At 45.9% G+C, this 21,158-nt stretch overlaps 1 pseudogene; it reads right to left on the bottom strand.

Moving 5' to 3' along the window:
- Window positions 1-346: 346 nt before the first annotated feature.
- On the bottom strand, window positions 347-19,947 carry LOC102523999 (annotated as a pseudogene).
- Between the last annotated feature and the right edge of the window lie 1,211 nt (window positions 19,948-21,158).

Raw genomic sequence — 21,158 nt, 5'->3', positions numbered from 1 at the left:
TCCCCTGACGTATTCTGTTTTTAAAAATTTCACGCTGAATGCCAGTGATTTTTGCTTTCCCAAAAGTCTCACCAACTTCATTATTATTTTTTTAAGTAGTGTCATCTAGCGTCTGGTCTGGGACTGAAGGCAAACACAGCCAGTGGTATTTGAGCAAACTGTGTTCTACCCCTTAGGCATCCAAATGATTTTTATTTGGTTCTTTCCTTCCAGGCCTTCTGTCATTGCCCTAAAATGGCACAGTGAGCACCACTGGGGCTGTTCCTCTGTCCTGCAAACCTTCCAGGAACCGGGATCTAGCTTCTTTGCACTGGGAGTCTGGAACTCAACAAGACCAGCAAAATCCTGGAAACTCTTCCCCTATCTTGGCATTCATGTGGGAGAAGCCCAAGGGGACTCCCAGAGACTTTTAAAATGCTAGACAAAATTTCTCTGACCTCACTCAAATTCTTTAGAAGCTTCTAAACACCACTAAAAATACTTATTTAAAAAAATAAAACCTATGGGGGAAGAGGGTAGAGCTGAGAGGTAAAGTGCCTGCTTAGCATGCACAATGTCTTGGGCTTAATCTCCGGTACCTCCACTAAAAATAATAATCAAATAAACCTAATTACCTCCTCCCCCCAAAATAAATACATAAATTCATAAATAATAAAACCTAAAAGTAAAAGCAGATCTGGTCTTTCCTAATGCATAAAGGACTACTCTAAACTGTTAGATGATAAATCAAAACTTCAAAGAGCTGAATGGTGATTATTTGAATGAATGGCAAATGAATAAATGAGTGAGTGCTCTATGGTAACACAGAGTAGGTCTAACTAATGCAGACCACATATGAGAGGTGCCAACTGTGGGAAAGCACTTTCCACTTTCAAATTTAGAAGGAAATTAGATATATGATCCTAAGTTCTTTTTTAAGGTGGGGCAGAAACATTTAAAATAATGCTGTCTTTAATATGGTGTCTCAGTGTAGCAAGGAGAAAATTTTTCCAGGGGGGTCCTTATTTTAGGCAGCATCTATTTCACACATATAACTCAGCACTTAAGAGAATAAAAGTTTCTTAAGCAAGTGGTTCTAGAAGTTTGATCTCTAACTTTCAGCATGTCTCAGAATCCTCTGGAAGGAAGTCTTGCTAAAATACAGATTGCTGGTTCCCACTTCTGACTTTCTGATTAAGCAGGTCTGGGATGCAGGGAAAAGGAAGAAGAAAGAGAGAAAAAAAAAAGGAAGGAAGGAAGGAAGGAAGGAAGGAAGGAAGGAAGGAAGCCGAAAAGGAAGGAAAAGGAAAGAAGAAAGAAAGAAAAGAAAGAAAGAAGCGAGAATAAGAAAGAAAGAAAGAAGAGAAAAAGAAAAAGAAGAACAGAGAAAAACTCCCCTCCCCCTCCAAACAGAAAAGAAAAAAAGACAAAGAAACAGGAAGGAAGGGGGGGGGGAGGAAGACAGGAAGGAAAGAAAGAAAGGAAGGAAGGAAACCCTAAAGGTGATGAAAAAGAAAAGTGTGAGGGACGCTTGCCGGAGGGGTTGATTTTTCTATAACGAGCTACAGAAGGAGCAAAGGGGGAAACCATGACAGTAACAGCTAACATTTGTGAGCGATGCCAGTGTGCTTACTCATGTATTCATTCATTCATTCATCCTCCCATCAGAGGAGATGGGTGGCATCATTGATGGCATCATCATCATCATCATCATTTCCTTTCAACAGATGAGGAAACTGATGCACACACTAGTAACTGGAAAAGCCAGGATTTGGACCCCAGAATTTCAACTTCTATGTTAACCTCCATGTAACCTCCAACTTAACCCCACATTACAACCCTTTCTGAGGAAGCTCTGATCACCTAGCCCAGCCTTCACAAAAGCAGGTCTAGGATGGTATTTAGCCCCAGACCCTCTCATATAAATGCCTTATGGATAGTCAGAGGGTCACTGATAAATGTGCCCCTCTCTTAAGACCCAACACCTTCCACGGTGGGTGTTTATCATTTTCCCCATGTCACGGATGAAGAAAGTGTAGCTCAGAAGGCGTTAAGTTCATTTAAAGCATTGTTATGTCTGAAGCGTCCCACTCTCAGGCACTCATCACCGTGCGCCTCCCAGGGAGGCACCCTAACCACACGGGCCCTCCCCCTCAGCTCAGCACCCTCCCAGCCCTCTGATGGGATGCTGTGCGCCTGGGCAGTCCCTCCCTACCCGGCCACCCTGAGTTACGTCAGCCTCACAGTGTGGTGAGGAAGGAATATTTTGGGGTTTTGAGTCCCGGCTTTGTCATTTGCAGCCTGGGGGGCCCCAGACCCATCCCTTAACCTCTCTGAGCACAGTTTTCCTCATCTGTAGAATGGAGATTAAAAACAGTGCTGATTTCTAGAGCTTTTGTGAGAATTAAACAAAAGGATGCACCAAAAGTGAGCACTGAATAAATGGAAACGCATTTCATTATCCCCTGCCTCCCTCCCGTCGACCCTTCGGCCACCCCTGGCTGTGTTCCCAGCCCCTGTGCAGAGTGGGGTTATAGAGGTGCTGCTCACCCCAGCAAGCGTAGGCAGCTTACAGTGGCCCGAGGCCTCTGCTTCGAGCGCTCACTGGGCTTCCTATGTTGTATGAGGGCCCAGCATTCATTTATGGCTGAGGCTTCGAGTCTGAGCTTCTAGGAGCCCCCAGGGGATCTGCTGGGGGTGGAGAGGAAGAAAGGAGTGTAGGAGGCGAAGGAAGGAATGGGCTTCAAAGAACAATTTCTTTTGAAGGGAGTTTCATGAAGCTTTTGCTTTATTTTCAATTTGAAAAGCACTGACTTGCAGCATTGTTTCTATGAGGGAGAATGTGTTTAAGTCCCAGACTATACATGTAGGACACGACCTCTTCTCTTGCAAGTAACGGAATGACAGTCCATGAGCCAGTGTCAAAATGCTGCAAAAGGCAGCGAGACAGAACCTGGCCTCTCAACCCAGACATGAGAAGCATTCTAAGCTTAAGAGTAGCTAGTGTATGCGCCTCTTCTTTTAACTAAACACATCTATTCATTCAACAATGATTCAGGGGGAACGTATAGCTCAAGCAGTAGAGTGTATGCTTAGCACGCACGAGGTCCTGGGTTCAATCCCCAGTGCTCCTCTAAAAATAAATAAATAAATAAACCTAATTACCTCCCCCCACCAAAATAAAAATAAAATAAAAACAATGATTTATCCAGGTCCTGACATAAGCCAGCCTCTGAGGCCAGCACCGGGGATACTGAGATGAATGAACTCTGGGCCCAGCCTCCCATGAGTGGTTTAGCCTCATGGGAGAGACGGATGGGGACGCCGTGAGCTCCCTCAGGTGGGGCAGGAGCACAAAGCGACAGAAAGGGTTTCCAAGGGGAAGAGTCAAGCTTCATGAGGAAAACAGCACTGGACTGAGACGCAAAAGCTCAGCAGGCGCTGGGAGCGGGGTGAGTCTAAAACATGGGGCGTAGCATGGGAAGGCAAGATAGCAAAGCACAGGTACCAGGCAGGCCCACCACACACCTGCCCCTAACTCCTCTTCAGACTGCCCCGGGTCGGTGCACGCGAGATCCTGTGTCCACTTCCTAAGAGAATGGAGTCTCTGTCTCCCCCAGTCCTGTGGGCTCCTGGGGTTAAGCCCCGCTGGCCTTCAAAGCCAGATGTCCCGGGGTCTCCTCCTCCTCCCTACTGCCGGAACCCTGGGCTGGGGAGCCTGACGGGGGTGCTCAAAACTCTCACTCCTGTGGGAGAGCCTCTGTGACTTAACTGTTGTTCAGCTTGTGGGTCGCCCACCACGGAGGTCACGGGGCCCAACTGTATCATGAGACACCCCTCCTATCTTCCTGCTGTGGCTCTGTGTCAGTGTTTCCAGATGAAGTAGATCTTTTTTGCTAGGCTTCAGTCTTTTGGGCTCTTCAGCAGCTGGTGGTGGTTTTGTTGTCCTTGCGAGGAGAGGGGAGCTTGTGGTCCCGCTACTCTGCCATCTTGACTGGAAATCTTCCCCTTCAGACTGAGAGCACCACGCCCACAGGCCCCAAGCTGGCAAACCTATGTTAAACTGGTCATCAAGAAACGTGGCTGCTGACTGGATGGATGTGCTCCTGACCCAAAGGCCCAAACTGGCCAGGCTGTCCCATGACGTGCTCAATACAGGTGATTTTAAGTAAACCAGCCAATCACCCTGGCTCCCTCTGGGATTTACACAGGAAGAATAGCAGACATTTGGCCAGTAAGTAAAGGCAGAGAAGCAAGACACCAGACTAGACTAGACCCAACACACTAAAGCCGCCTCTGTCCCTACCCCAAATCTGAGTTCAATTTCAAGCCTGTTCTGCATAACAAATCATACCCAAACCCTGCGGTTTACCACAACCATCTCTCAGAATTTTCATGAGGTAGGAATTTGGGAAGGGCTCTGCTGGATGGTTCTGGCTCAGGGTCTCTTAGGCGCTTGTAATCAGGGGAGAGGAGTTAGAACATTAGGGAGCTGGCGTACCTGGGGCTGGCAGGACAGCTGTCTCTGTATGTCACCTCAGAACTCCCCCATGGTGTCTCTCCTATGAGCTGACTGGGACTCCAGACAGTGAGGCAACTCACACAGCAGCTGAAGGCTTCAAGAGGGAGCATACCAGCCAGTGACATAGAAGCCCATGAGACAAGCTACAGTGAGGTCAGCAGAGCTGAAGCATAAAGCATGAGGGGGGCACAGGGAAAGATAAACCTGGGGAAGTAGGCAAGGACTTTCATGCCCAACCAGGGAGACTGGACTTTTTCCTACAGGTGTCCACTCATCCTTCTAGGCCAGGGGTGGATGGTTTCCATAGGTAGATGGCCTCTAAGGGGCAGAGACTGGAAACTGGTGGTTCACGGAGCATCAGGTATGGTGCTTGAATATACTGTATATATTCCTTAGATTGTGAAAGTTCTTACAAAAAAGTCAGCATTTCTGGCTTCTTTTGAAAAATTAGGAAATCTGGTCACACTGGACTCTCCCTCGTGCACAGACAAAACACTGGGAAGAAGATAACAGCTGTCCTCTTTAAATGGGGTGTGTGCTCTCCAGTGAGCCACAGCCCACACCGTCTCCTGCTGCATCACAATTGTCGTGGTCCATTATTTATGTTGACTTTGCAATAAACATGAGCAGGTGACCTCTGACCTCAGGCTCCCCACAGGCAAGAGCTTTTGTGGGCCCAGGCTTTCAAACCCCCCTCTGGTTTAACACTTGGCTATGGACTGGAAACATTCTTTCTTCAGTCAAAATGTAGTTTGCTTAAACTAAAAATAGACCTAACATATGATCCAGCAATCCCACTCCTGGGCATACATCCAGAGGGAACCCTAATTCAAAAAGATACATGCACCTCAATGTTCACAGCAGCACTGTTTACAATAGCCAAGACATGGAAACAACCTAAATGTCCATCAATAGATAACTGGATAAAGAAGATGTGGTATATTTATACAATGGACTACTATTCAGCCATAAAAAAGAATAGAATAATGTCATTTGCAGCAACATGAATGGATCTGGAGATTGTTATTTTAAGTGAAGTAAGCCAGAAAGAGAAAGGAAAAAAGAGATATCATTCATATATGGAATCTAAAAAAAGAAAAAGAAAAAAGAAGACACTAATGAACTTAGCTACAAAGCAAACAAACTCACAGACATAGTAAACAATCTTATGGTTACTGGGGGAAAGAGGGTAGGAGGGGGTAAATTGGAAGTTCAAGATTTGTGAATATTAACTAGTATATATAAAATAGATAAACAAGTTTCTGTTGTATACACAGGGAACTATGTTCAATATCCTGTAGTAAATTATAATGAAAATGAATATATGTATGTATATGTCTGACTGAAACATTATGCTATACACCGTAAATAACTGATGAATTGTTAACTGACTATGCTTCAATTTAAAAAATGTAGTTTGCTTAAACTCTGTAAACACTATGTGCGCAAATGTGTTTTCAATTGTTTTCAAAGAGAAACCTTGTTTCTCCTGTAAAAGATGACCTTGGGGTCAACTCCTTTGCTAAACTGGATTTGGTAAATTTGTTTAGGACAAGTAGAAATAACTGTGTACTCTGTAAAGTGTAAATCAGGTACAAGGTGACTTGCCTGCAGGAGAAGTTACCCCAGGTGCCCTTGTGAGCCAGCATCCTGGCTTGATGGCTGAGCCCCTTAACCCACAGGTGATTTCAGCCAATCAAAACATGGAAATACCCACTGAGGGTTGTGTGAGGGAAGTAGTTTATCAGTACTCCTTTCAACTCTGTACATCCTACCCTTTCTTCCAACTCTGAATCCAGTCTCAGCTCTTTCTAAAAGAAAGCCTTCCCAGATTGCTCTAGGTGTGTAGACAGTGCTTACTACCTAGGACAGCCTCTGTGGCTGGTTCTGTGTCTGTATTTACAAGTCCCTGCATCCCAGCTCCTTCCTCTCTGTGCCTCATCTTCCATCAGACTTCCTTCTGGCCCATAGCTTGCCTGGACCTTGCCCCAGTATGCCTAGAACTCTGGTTTGCCTGGCAACCTGACACCTTGCTATAGCCTGTCTGGTTGGATCAGCTCTCCCAAGGGCTATTCCTCCCCACTGGCTAGCTCTGGTGTCAGCACCTCATCTTCTCCCCGCCTGTTCTTTCATAAATGCCTATTCCTATATATACTCAAAGACACTGAAGCCAGTGAGAGGGTGAAAAAATTAAAAGACTGAAAAGAACAGGTTCTTAGGGGGCAGGCAAAAAAAAAAAAAAATGACCTGGGAAACTCCAGCCAGGGGGCTGGCTGAAATGAACACTGATGTCTTTACTTGGAATTGAAAATGAACCACTGCCAAATGACATTCTAGAAAAGACACAGCTACAGAAACAATCAAAAGATCATGGTTTCCAGGGGTTTGGGGAGAGGGAGGGAGGGAGGGAGGAATGAATAGATGGAGCACAAGGGATTTTTAGGGTGATGAAATTATTCTGTATGATACTGGTGGCTGCATGTCATTATGCATTTGTCAAAACTCATAGAATGTACAACATCAAGAGTGAACCCCAATGTAAACCATGGACTTTGGCTGATAATCATGTGTCCATGTTGGTTCATCGATTGTACCAAATATATCACACTGATGAGGGATGCTGAGGGTAGGGGAGTGTATACGTGTGGGTGGGGAGGGCTATGTGCGAACTCTGTGCATTTTCTGCTCAGTTCTGCTGTGAAGCTGAAACTGCTCTAAAAGAATGAAGTCTATTAAAAAAAGAAAATGAACCACTGGAAACATATGGACACATGAGTGGCCATCACTGGTCCACACCTGTTTTTCTGTTCAAATAGGGGAAGCACCATCATCAGGAATAAAGAGAAGACCAAGAGGACAGTGAGGGTCTCAGAACTGTTTATGGAAAGGAATCAGAAGCAAGAGAGGGTGAGAGAGACTGGATGCTTTTTGTTGCTTGCCAGTTGTCCACAGGCAGTTAAGGTGTAATGTGGCCTAACCCAAATATATAAAAATGAAACTATATTGTAATTTAGGGTATATAGATGGGGCAGCAAAAAAGAGTTCACGAGTCAGAAAACGTCACACTTGGATTAAAGTAGTCAGATGATTTAATTGCTGCAGGAAATGATCAATCAGTCATATATCTAATACATAATAAACACTGAATAATATCATGGGCGTGTTCAGATGATACGGACCAGGTACCCAGTGAGATCAGATTAGATAACATGTAACGTGATGGTTAAATGCTGCCCATCTGTTAATCATCACACATTCAGGCCTTAGGTGACTTCCGGATACCTCCTGAAGGCCTGCAATGAGCCAGATACTGGGGGATGCGGTGATGAGAGAAAAAAGACACAAATCCTGACTTCATGGTAATTATGCTCTAGGATTAGTCATCCTCAGCTGAAGGCAGTACCATTCATATCCCCAGGGGACATCTAGACATGGACGGGCACTCTTGGTTGTGTATTGACTAAGGACCCCACTGGCATTTAGCTGGCAGGGACCAGGGATACTAAACATTCTACGTTGTAGGGACTCACTCTAGGCCAACAGCGCCCCTATGGGAAAATACTGGTAGTGCAGGCTATGGCACCATTTTTAGAGGCAGTTTTTTTTTCATGAATGTTTTTCTTTTTTCTTTTTTAAATCACTTTGCTGAGGTACAATTGACATAGAAAAGCTGTACATTTTTTTCGGTAGGGGGAGGTAATTAGTTTTATTTTTTTTTTATTTTTTTATTTATTTATTTATTTATTTTAATGGAGGGACTGCAGATTGAAGCCAGGACCTTGTGCATGCTAAGCATGCACTCTAGCACTGAGCTATACCCACCACCTTATGATGTTTATTTTTGAAGCATAAAAATTTCAAATTCCTTTACAGCATTGCTATTTAAATCTCACGGAAGACTTGTCTTCTAAATGACACACTTTGAAAAACGAGAAGAGCAGAAGTTAAGAGCAGACACTCCTAGGTTTGGATCCCAACACTTATCACTTCCTGGTTTGGACAATGAGAAAGTTAAACATCTCTGAGTTTCCCAACATGATCTCACTGAGATCTTGTTGGATTGTTGGGAGGACCAAATGCAGTGACATCTATAAATTGCCTCGCACTGTATCTGGAAATCTGGATTTTAAAAGAGATGGCCAGTGTTGACAATGCGGCCCAGGCAGTTTGGATGTGGGAAGAGATGATGTGATGACTGTAGGGTGAACTGGGGACAGGCACTGGCTTCTTGGAGAATAAGGACACCTGAAGTACTGAAGGGCACAGAGGAATGAAAAGAGGAGAGGGCAGCCCAGCAGGTGAAGGTGCAGGACAAGCAGACAGTGATCCAGGCAAGAAGTCACACCTGGGGGGGGGGGGGTATTCCTAGTCCATCGCACATCCGAGGTGTGATTCATTCCCCACACAGATTCCCCTGAGCAAGAAGGTCCTTAGTGATACCTCACCCCACTGTCTTCATCTCTTTAGTGAATCCAGTGACACTCTAGAAGAGAGTGCATTCTCTTGGTCTCCCATGGTCTTGCCTTGGATGATCACCCACAGAAAGGTCCACTGAGGGCGAGGGCAGAGTCTTAGCAGGGTCTAAGTGAGCGCTTTGCCAAGCCTCTCTTGGAAGGTCATCTCAGAGCCCCATCACTATGTCAGGTGTGGGGACAGGACCAGGGAATCTAAGCAAATGGACAGCTTGCTTCTTCTCTCCATAGTCTGGCTTGTTGGTTTGCTTGACATCTTAACTATCTTGACAAGATTTCTGCAAAGTTCCTTCAGACCACTTCTGTCAGGCGGAATTCTGTCTCTTGGCCAAAGAGATCCCCCCACTGGCCATGAGCAGTGTTCTCGCGTTCTAGAGGCACTCCTGTACTAACTGCATAAAAGAGAGCAGTGCTTTGGGTGTGTGGAGAAGGGAGGAGGCAGAACCATGGGAGGGCCTCTCTGCTTCTAGACATGTGATCCCCATGCAGACCACTGTAGGCTTTAAATACTTGTCGGGCTTTCTTGCTTGTGGTAGAAAGCCCCAGCTTTACAATTTAAGTATTGGTGCCACCCACACTTTAATGAAAGGCAACACCCCCCCCCCCCAGCTGCCAACCTTACCCCATTTGCCTCTTTCCCCAAATAAAAACATTCAGAAACTGGGTGAGAGTTGCTCCATTCTTAGTCTTACCCATGCTTTCCTTTCATTCTCAGTGTTCCATCCAGGCACTTTCCGAGGGCCAGCAGCTCTTCAAGAAAGTGAGTTACAGCTCCCAGTAGTAGCCAGTGGGGGCATACCTCTGTCCAATGCTTTGGGATGTCACCAGGCAGATTTCCTTGTCTTGGTTTTAGCATCTGCCCTTGGCTAAATGCTGAGGTTTCTAATAGGCCCCCTTAATTATTGTGTGGGGGCATGACTGAACTCTGGTGTTGTCTGGTTTGTTTAGGAAGGAAACAAAGTAAAGTCATGCAGCTATTTCTTTCTTTTCCTTATTCGCATTCTAGAGTTGATAATCAAGCAGCATTATTTGTATAAGAACTTTGTCCTTCCATCTTAATAAGGTCTTCCCCCAACCTGAGTTTCTATGCAAAACTCTCATCCTTCCATTTGAACGATGGATTCATTAATCAGAGGGGAGGTAGATGCTCCCTGTAAGGAAAAGTGCTGTGATAGATTAGTGATGTCTGCCTTGAAAGCAGCATGGGCAGGTGGCAAATGTACACCACATGTTTTTCATCCTTGGTCTATAACTAACTAGCTTATGGAATTGCCTTTCCTATTATTCCTAGGGTTACGGTTCAGCCCATTGTCTCTGTCCTTGGAACCTACAACTACCTTTGAAAGAAATCTATTTTTACCTGGGAAACTATATCTCATACCTTCATGCCACTCAACTTCCTGCGCTCAATCAAGAAATATTTGTTGAGCCCCATTCATGTGTCAAATACCATTCTAGGGCCCTGATGAAATAACAGTGAACAAGAAAGACAAGAGCCTTCCCCTCGTAGAGCTCATTTCCTAGAGAGGCAAAGGATAAGCAAGTACACACCTGAGAATATTTCAGGTAATAAGTGCCGTAAAGGAACAGAACATGCCAATGCGATAAGAGTGACTGGAAGGGGATTTTGTTTTTGTTTTTGACGTGAGAGAGACACTCTGGCATGCCTGTATGACACTGGGAAAATCGCTGTCTAGAAAGAGAAATGGATGATGCAGGAGAGAGAAGGAACAATTATAGGAACCCTGTGGGTAGGAACTCCTTCCTCTTCTACATACACGTTCTTCACCAGAGCACGTCAGTTTTTCTCTCTCCAACTGATCTTTTATGATCAACAGCTTCTCAGTGCTTCCAGAGTTCTTTTCCACCCTATAAGCCATGACCATTAGCTTCCCAAAGAAAGTCATGCGTGAGGGCCTGAGGTGCCCATGTATCAAGTGTCTTCACGTAGGTTTTTTTCTGCTATCTAGGCTCACTTGTTAAGTTCTTAAAGTCAGTTCAGCTGTCTAGCATGCCATCGCCAAGGAATGGTTTCCTTCTCTCATACTTCTTCAAGGGGATTCATTTTCTTGATCCTTTCCTTCAAATACACCTATCTGGTTTTGGCAGCGACAACAAATATAACCTTCAGCAAACCATTTTAGTTGCATGGCATTCATCTTTCCCAGGGAAAGTGAGAGATTCCCATGACACCAAATCTCCAAATTTATGACTAGCTGCTCATCCTTCTATAAATTCCTGAGAAAATAAGTAAATATAGTATTTATCACCAGAGGATTTTGGCCCCTAATTCCCACATGGATTTCCTAAACTTTGTGAACTCAGCCAGGCCATGCACAGCCTAATAAAGTTTTTGAACCCCTTAGTCCAAAGTCCAGACTAAATCCAGGCCCAAACTTCATCCTGACCCAAGGAGTGGTGTCAAGATGAAGTCTGACAGAAACAGACTCACAGACATAGTAAACAATCTTACCAGGGGAAAGGGGGTGGGAAGTGAAAAACTTGGGAGTTTAAGATTTGCAAATGTTAACCACTATATCTAAAGATAGATTTTAAAAATGTGTCCTGTGTAGCACAGAGAACTGTATTCAATATCTTGTAATAACCTTTAATGAAAAAATATGAAAATGAATATAGGTATATATATATATATATATATGTATTTGCATGACTGGGACATTATGCTGTGCACCAGAAATTGATGCATGGTAACTGATTATATTTCAGTAATGAAAACATATATATATATTTTAAAGTTTGAAGCAAGTAGTGGTTTAAAAGTGTTAGAAAACTTCTAGAACAGAGCCAGCCAAGGCCCAGAGTCCTTCAATAAGCCAGTTGCTCTAGAGGACGAGGACCAAGAGCTAAGCAGTCTGGAAAGAAAGAAGCTAAAGGAATGGCAACAGGAAAAAGGAACCGACGCAGAAAAGCTTTTAATCCTTTACCACGTCTACCACTGTAGCCGGATTGTTTCCTGGACTTTGACTCCTATCAAGGCTCCTCTTTTCCTCCTCTTCTTCCTCTTCCTCCATGTCTTCCTTTCCCCGCATCCAACGTGTACACGAAAGGTTTGGCCGAGAGGTTCGCTGGCCCTTCCTGGAGATGTGAGCATGCCATCAGCATAGAGCTGACCATTTGCGATTGAGACAGTCAGATTCTTCATTTTGGCATGTTACTTCTTTAGCAACTCCTCCCAGAAAGGGTCCTTTATATTTTCTTGCTCTTACGTTCTAGACGTGAGATTATGACTTGGATCCCTGAGATCTGCGCCTTATCACAAGGCACTTCTGACACTTTATGGAGGAATGGCTGGGAAGTACAAAAGATGAGCTCATTCAGAAACTTTCCATTTGTTATGGGTAAAGATCTTAATTGGAAATGTCTCCTTGTGGAGGCGGGAGGTGTAGAGCTCAGGTAGTAGAGCGCATGTTTAGCATGCATGAGGCCTTGGATTCAATCCCCAGTACCTCCTCTAAAAATAAACAGTAAAACCTAATTACCTCTCCCTGCCAAGAAATAAAGTAATATGACAATAAATTAATTTATTTTTTTAAAAAGAAAGAAAACATCTCCTTGTACAGTGTTTAAATTCTCATAGCCCGAAGCACAACTCCAGTTTCTTTGCTTCACATCCTAACCTTAACCCATGTTAATTAATCTTGTCAGGTAAAATCTATTTTTGGTGCCCTCTCTTGGACAATTTATTTCTGTACTCAGATGCCAATTAAACAAAAGCAAGCCACCATATTTGTCAAATGTTTCTTAAGCATGTTCAACAAGGACTTGCTCTGTTCTAGAAGTGTTCTAACACTTCTAAACCACTACTTGCTTCAAATGTTTCTTAAACATGTTCAACAAGGACCAAATGAAAAATCACAACCCAAAACTATCCCATTCATATCAAACAAATTGTGCTATCACGATCTACCCCACATTAACTCAAGGGGAATTTCCTTAGCGTTGGGAAATACATCAAAGGTTTATATCTCCTGTAGGAACAACGTTTTTAAATTTAAAAAATAACTTAGAATGTAACATAGTTATTGTTCAGATCATATTTCATTCTTATTACTAATCACGAGATAAAAGTGTTAATTATTGGATTTAATCTTAAGCTAAATATTACTCTGACTTTAAGGGGGACAGAAAGCAAGAGAATGATAAGCACAAAAATGGGACAGAGATTCTCTCTTGGTGGTAGGAAGTCAGTGGCATCTTCAACAGAATGGGTAATATTCTAGGTTATAAATTGAGTGGTACCCTCACAGATTTGCTATCACCAGGCTTTATCATGTACCAATATGTTGCATAACACTTTTTTATATACAGCAAATGTTACATAAAAAATGTTCCAGCCTGAGTTATAAGCAAAGAATGTATTATTTTTTTCTTGGACAGGATACCACTATTTTAAACACAAAATTCAAATACATTGTTCTAGTTTTCTGGCTTATTCCCAGCAGGATTTTTTTTTTTTTTTAAGATTTTCAGGAGTTGGATTCACATGTTAATTAATTCGTAAGGTAAAAGATATTTTTGGAGACTTCTTTTGGCCAATTTGAATTCTACCGTCAGGTGCTAATTGGATAAAAGCAAGCTGCCATATTTGTTAGTGTGTTCATTTCAAATGTTTGGTGCAATTTTCTATGTTCTGCTGTTTCTAAGGTGTTAGAATGAATGTGTTCATGTTCAACTTTCCACTCAATTAGTGGCCTTTTTTATTATAGATTTATGAAAGCTCTTTTTATACATAAATGTTTCTCCAGTTTTTCATTTGCTAATTATGTTTAATTTTTTTACTTATAAAAAATTTTATTCCTTAAATTATACACCAAGATTCCATGATTTCAAATTTGATTTGTCACTCTCCTTTAAGTCTGAAGAACACAATTACATAATTTATTAAGTTCCAAAGAAACAACATTTAGTCTGAAGTCCCACACTCATAAGAATTAACTGTTCCTGCCTCAGGATACCTGCAGTAAACTTTTAAGTCCACACTAAGACACAAAAATAAACTAGGATGTGTATGTCATATAAAAAACTTTTCAGATAAACAACAAGGTCCTACTGTATAGCACAGGAAACTATATTCAATACCTTGTAATGGCCTATAATGAAAATGAATATATATATATGTATGTGTGTGTAACTGAATCACTATGCTGTACACCAGAAACCTTGTAAATTAACTGTACTTCCATTTAAAAAAAGAATTTAAAAAACCATTTCACAGTACAGTAAAAATAACATTAAAATGTTACCAAATTTCAACAATATTATTCATGGTGTTTTAACCAATTAGGTTTCAAAATGCCTGATCAACTGAATTAAATGCAAATAACTTCACAGAGGCTCTTTAAAAAGTTTCCCCAGCATTTTGAAATGTTTATTGAATTAACATAACTTTTAAGATGTCAAAGTGTGCTGTACATACTGTATTTTCTGCTAGGCTGGGCTAGTATCTTCCATGACAAGATGTGAAAACTATTGAATAGAATTCACTTTAAGATCAATAGGTACTTGATTAATTGCCCTGAAACTGTCAACATCATTACCAAAACCATCCAGGATTTTGTAAGATTTGATTATTCAAATACAGTTTTAATTTAAGAAGGGAAGAAAAGCTCTCATATATTAATGTGAAAACGTTTTTAGCTCTTAAAATTAGATTATCAATCTTTTTCTTTGTTATTTTGGGTTTTTCGTTTTTTGTTGTTGTTGTTTTTAATTGAACTCATGTTTAATAATACAGGCACCGTGCCCCTCTTTCCCCTGCCCAGGCAGCACCAGGGGTGGTGCAAGGGCTGGGGCATATGCCTGCAGCAGCGAGGATGGCAGTCCCAAGAGTGATGTTCAGAAAATAAAAAAGACCCCAGGGGCAGACAGTGGTACCCGCCCCCCTCCCCCCCCCCACCAAGATACACCGAATTTCAAGACTTTATATATATCTCTGTGCCCCAAGGGGAGGAGAAGGACACCTGGCAGCATCCTGGACAGGGGAACCCAGGCAGCCCCAAGCCATCCTGCCTCTTCAGCCACTTTATTAGCTCAGACACATGGCACTACAGGCACCCACTGCCACTGCAGCTGCTGCCGCCCCTCTTGCCGTCCGGGCGGCTGGCTTGGCCGTCTGAGGGTCCATGGGGCTCCAAGTCCCCGGCCCCCCAACCCTCAGTTGCGGTCAGACTCCTCCTCCTCTGCCTCACGAAGCCATTTGAAGAAAGCTGGGACAGATCTAAGGGCCACGCCCTTGCCCTGCTGCTCAGCGGGGTCCTTGCTACTCTCCCAGCTATAGAAGGCATCCTCCTTCACCGCGTCCTCGTCACACAACGCATCAAAGAACGTCCGAAGCAGGTTGGCAGGCTGTTCTAAGGTCACTACAAGGGCCTGGAGGGCATAAAGCGCCTGCAACTCCTTCTGCTCATCACACAGGTATTTCTGTAGCAGTTTCGCGCGCGCTTTCAGCACCGCAACGTCCTCTCGGAGAGGAGTCTCAAAGATAATTGCGAAATAGCAGGCAGTTGTCATGAGGGCTCGAACTAGTGTGTTGGATGCTACCTGCTGCGCACTCAGGTTGGCCTCTATCCGGTCAAACACCCGCTGGTTACTGCTGCTCTCCTTCAGCAGCTTCAGCTGCCCGCTCAGCTCCTCGGAGGAGAGCAGCCTCTGGCCCGGGGATTCTGACTCCTCTCCCAGGGTGGACTCCAGCTTCTGTGCAGTGACGAATGCACCGACATCCTGGCCTTCAGGTAGAGATTCCTTCCAGCTGAGTCCAGCCTCTCGCCACAGCATCCCCACCTTTTTGGGACCCATACTTTTGCACAGGAGCCCCAGGATCTCTAGCAACAGGGAAGCAGTCTTGCCCAGGGGTCTCAGAGGTTTTGTTAATTCTGCTGAACGGCTCCCCCATGGGCACCCCACTATCCTGCAGAATGGGTGTTACCAGTTCTGCTAGGTAGAGCCAGTCGTGAGGGATGCCAATTTCCACGTCTTCAGCCAATTCCAGGATTTCATACAGCCCTTGGCAGTACTGAGCAGCGGAGAGGTGCCCGGCACAGAGCAACTGGTGCAGCAGCCACCCCAGTGTAGACTCAATGCCGTGCCGCACGAAGGTGAAGACAGCGAGGGCGAGGCCAACTCCTGCACGCACTGCACTGCCTCCTTCATGTCACTGAGATGGAGGTGCTCTTCAATGATGGCTCTGGATTTCTTCTGCAGCTCCTCTTCAGAGAGCTTTGCCTTCAGGGAGCTCACCCGAGGCAGGGCAGCTTCTTGCTTCACAGCACCCCGCCCGCGGCCCCGATCCTCCATGAGGCTGGCTGCCTTGCACAGTCCCTCAGGCCGGGAGGGCGGCTCTCTACTCCACTCCTCCACCTCCTTGCTGAAGCTCCGCTTGGTGGCAGGTGTCCGTGCACGATCAAGCCGGTCCCCACGGTCACCTCCCCGTTCACTCCGCTCCAGGCAGTCTCCTCGGTCCCCAGCTTTCTCACGTCGTCCCCAGCTTAAGCTACTCCTCTGTACCACACGTCTGTTATCTGTGCTCTCTGTAGGAACTGCTTGTTGAAGGACTGAGAAGCGATTCAAGGTACTGGACGAGCAGCTTCTGATGCTGGATCTGAGGGCTTGGCTCCTGAGCCTCCACTGCTGCCCTTGCCCCAGCTCAATCGCCTTCCAGGTGCAAAAAGCTGGTTGTTAGAATCAATGGAGCCAGGCTTCGTGATCTTGGTAAGTCATGTGGTGTCAATAGGGCGGCTGCCCTTGCTGATGGGGACTGTGTTCCAGCCACCATCATCCACAAGTGGAAAGCCATGGCTGATGGGTGGGCCTGGAGGGCCACCCCGACGCTTGTCGCCACCCTTGGTCATTAGCTGCTGCACTTTTATGTGCTCCCGATGCTCCCCCATCTCAGCCTCCTTGTGGATCTGGTCAGTTGTCTTGGGACTTGGTCCCCTCGGCTTGGCACCCAATTGCTCCGTCGCAGATCCAGTACATCTTGCAGCATAAAGCGGATTCGGGATGAAGTCTTCTTTTCCTTAATGATTTTTTTCATCTGGTTGAAATACTGATCCATTCAGGGCTTGGCCTTTTCAAAGTCCAGGTCTTTGCCAATGGTGGTGAGCAGATCGCAAAGGCGTTCAAGGGACTCTTCATCATGGTTCTTAAGTCATTTAACCACGCAGCCGTGCATGATCGCCTCCGTTAACATCTTCAGTTTGAACAACTCCCCGATGAACTTTATGTTCCCTAAAGAGCGCCGCCAGGCAACGTCTCAAGCCTCTTCCAGCTCTTCCTCAGGAGTCCCCGTTCCTCTGCCGTAGCAGCTTCATCCATCTCTTTTTGCTTCCTCTCAAAAACCTCATCATCATCTTTGTCCTTTTCAAACTCCTTCTGACATTGATTCAACAACAGTTTCCGGAAGTTCACAGTCACTGTTGGCTTTTCTGCGGTGGGCACTTCAGCGCCGTGACGGAGCGGCACATGTTGGCGTAGGCCACTGAGTAGTTGGGCTCTGAAATGGCCTTCTTGAAGATGAGGTCAATGACCCCTTTGAGGCATTCCTCCGTGTCGATGGTCAGCTGCATCACTTGTTTTATCAGCTGCTGGAACATCTGGGGTGTCAGCTTATTCAAGATGGAGCGCACCCTGCGGAACAGGTCCTGGGTTTTGCTACCATCAGCATCCTCTTCCCCTCGGTCCTTAACAGCTGCCATCCGCTTGCTGCTGGGTTTCCAGGCCTTCTCTGCTTTGTTCATCTTTTTATCTTTAGTCATTGACACTGTGGCAGTAATCTTGCATGGTTCCTTTTGGGGCTCCTGCTGAGAACGCTGGGGTCCCAGACTAGCCTGCAGCCCTCAGGGCAGCTCCCCACCTGGCCCACCCCTTGGGGGCCCACGGTTGCTAAGGGCTGGTCGGCCAAGGTTGGCAAAGGACAGAGTGAAGTCTGGGCCACAATTTATGCCTTGAAGTCTAGCAGGATCCAGTGGCCGCAATGGTGTCTTATTGGCCTTATCCAACACCACGTCACTGCTATGGGGCAACCCCTCTGGCTTCTGCATACATACCGGCAAATGTGAACTGAAAGCCAAGCAGGAACGCACGATCATAATGCTTTTTCTCCTCAAGATTTAGAGGCTTCCACTGATCTGACTTATATTCATACTTCTGTTCCTCGGGCTGAATGTTCTCAGCATTTTGAATCTTGTCTTCCTTTGAGTCCCAGGTCTCATCTGCCTCCTCAGGCCGTGGGGGGGGCACACTGCTGCCCTCAGGCTCTGGGCTGGACTTACTGCCTACGGGAGGCTGATTTTCCACTTCTGGTACTCCTGGGTTCACCTCCTTGAAAGCATCCAGAAGGTCTCCTGCAGTCTCCTTCTCGGTGAGCTCCTTAGTCTTCCGTCTCCTCTTTGGCACAGATGCTGCCACTTGGGTGGCTGCTGCTGCCTCCAAATTCTGGGACTGGCGGGCTGGGAGAGGGGTGCTCTCTCGGGGGAGTGGTTCCTCTCCACCCTTCTCACTCTCAGGTTCTCCTTCTTCTTCCTCTTCTTCCTCTTCCTCTGCATCCTCCTCCTGAGCAGGGGAGGCAGCTGAGGGAGCCACAGCAGGAGTGGCAGAAAGGACAGTAGGGGGAGCCACTGATGCTGTAGCCTCCTTGGTCTGCGCCTCTTGCTCCCTGACGGTGCTTAAGCCCACAGCTGGTGGCGAGGGGCCTCCGCTGAGCAGTCCCTCAGGTTGGGCAGTTGGAGCAACAGGCATGGGGAATTCAGAGGGACAAACCTGAGGGAGGGAGAGGGGCAAGCGCCAGGCTTGACTCCACCTCTGGCTCCAAATCTTCAGATGGGACCGTGCCATTAGGCTCAGGAAGAAGTTCCACCTTGTGAGATGCCAGGAGGATGGGAACCTGGAGAGGCCTGGAAGAGAACTCAGAATCTGGAGCTGGTTTGCTAAGCATCACTGCTACTTCCAGTGTGGGTTCAGCAAGGGGGCAGGCTCTGGAGAGAGGCAGCATGGCTCCCCAGGGTCACAGGGCATGGGGGGCGTTGATTCTTCTCCAGACATTTGTACTATCCCGTTGTCATAGTGTCCCCAGGAGTAGACCCCAGGACTGCAATATTAGGCTCAGACCTCGGTTCCAAGACTAGGGGTGGTGATGGGGTCGGAGAAGGTGATGAGGGCTGGGATTCTGAAGGGCTGTGCTCTGGGCCAGGCAGCCCTGGCCCAGTCCCCAGTGATTGCTCCCTGCAACCGGTCATCTGGCCGGACAATGACAGCAAGCTGGGGCGTCTCCCCATTAGCCTGAGGCTCCAGAGCCCCTCCCAGCAGGGGAGGAGTTGGGGTGGAGGCGGTGCGGGCCCTAGACATGGTCTCCCCCATGGTACCCTGCCCTCCTCGATTCGGATCTCGAATTCGGATCATCTTCCGCTCCTTCTTGGGCTCAATCTGGGGTGGCTGGTTCATCAAAACCAGGGTAGGGGCCACACCAGTGGGAAATTGCTGCACACCCTAGGCTGAGTGGTAGGCACCAGCATCAGTCCCAGACTCCGTAGGGCTTGTGCCTGGATAGAAGCTTGGGGTTCCCGGCTGCATAGGATGCTGCTGTGTCGGGACAACCTCTGTACAACGTCCCTGTCCAGGGATGTAGTAGGCCCCCTGGGAGGCCGGGTAGGAGATCTGGGAAGGGATCATCATTACTTGGGATCCAGCAGGGTAGACACGGGCAGCAGGGCCAGGGCGGGCAGGGGCTGCACTCTGCACTCGGGGCTGGGCCCGGCTAGGGTAGAAGTGCTGGCGGGGCTGAGAAGGCATGTTCATTTGTGTCGCCTGAGGCGGACTGAACACCACCGGTGCTGTCTGCCCCAGGGCAACCGCTGGCTGCGGGAGTCCAGGGGATGGGGCAGGTGGGGGGCCTGTGGGCTGTGGAGCTCTGTTCATTTCATTTGGTGCCACATCAGGATCCCCCCAGCAGCCCCTCGGTTAAGAATAAATCCACAGTGCAGCCTACATGTTCTGGGCATCCGAGGGCCTTCAGTCTCCCTCAGTCCGCAGGGCCGAGCCCCACGCAGCCGCACAGACATAGTCCACAACCATTCCCAGCTCCCCGCACAGATCCGCTGTTTTTTGGTTTTGGCCTTTGCGTTATGACAGTATCCTTCATCCTAAAATAATGAAGTCAACCATCTAAATTTTCCACTAGCAGGTTTACGGTTTTATTTATGTTCGTAGAAGGCATAGGTCAACGTACTACAGCCCTTGGGCTAAATCAAGGCAGTGCCTACTTTTTTCTAAGATCCTGTGACCCCTGGGTCTTCATATGTATTGCTATATGCTCTGTATGTGTTCAAAGCAATATAAGCCCTTTGCCAGCCATATGTGTGGCGCAGTCTCCCTCTGCAGACTTCCTTTTCACTTTCCTAATGTCATTTTTGATGAACAGAGGCTTTTATTTTACTATATTCATATATATCAATCTTTTCCTTTATGGTTAGTGCTTTTTTACGTTCTGTTTAAGAAATCTTTCCGTATCCTGAGATCATGAAGATAATTCTTTTATACTGTCTTTTTATTATTTTCCTTTCTTGATTTTTTTCTTGTCCTATCAGATTTATTTTAAAAATTACTATTTCAAGATAATTCACATGTATTTCTAAGAAATAATTCAATGAGATCTTGTGTACCCTTCACTTAGCTTCCCCCAGGGGTAACATCTTGCAAAACCATGGTACATGATCACAACCAAGATATTGACATTGACAGTGATATAATCAAGACACAGGACGTTTCTATCGCCGCTGGTACCTCCTGTGCTGCCCTTTTGCAGCCACATGCACTCCTTCCAGCCCCCACCGCTTTCTGAACTCCTAGCAACCATTAATCTGTTGTCCATTTCTGTAATTTTTTTCCTATTATGAATGACATATAAATGGAATCATTTAGTACATAACCTTTTGAGATTGATTTTTTTACTTTCTTTAAAATGATAGTTTACTTGAATTTTATTTGTGTGTGTGTGTGAAGCAGAAATTAATTTTCATCTTTTTCCTAATGGGTACTCCAGTATCTCAGAACAGTCACTGAAAAAGCTTCCCTTCCCACTGCTCTGCAGTGCTGCTTTTGACACTGATACATTTGTTCATCCTTGAGTCAATACCACAAAGTCTCACTACTATAGTTTTTAATAAATCTTG

This window comes from Camelus ferus, chromosome 15, assembly GCF_009834535.1.
Source record: "Camelus ferus isolate YT-003-E chromosome 15, BCGSAC_Cfer_1.0, whole genome shotgun sequence".
NCBI classification, from domain to species: domain Eukaryota; kingdom Metazoa; phylum Chordata; class Mammalia; order Artiodactyla; family Camelidae; genus Camelus; species Camelus ferus.
This window is presented reverse-complemented; position numbering and strand designations above follow the sequence as displayed.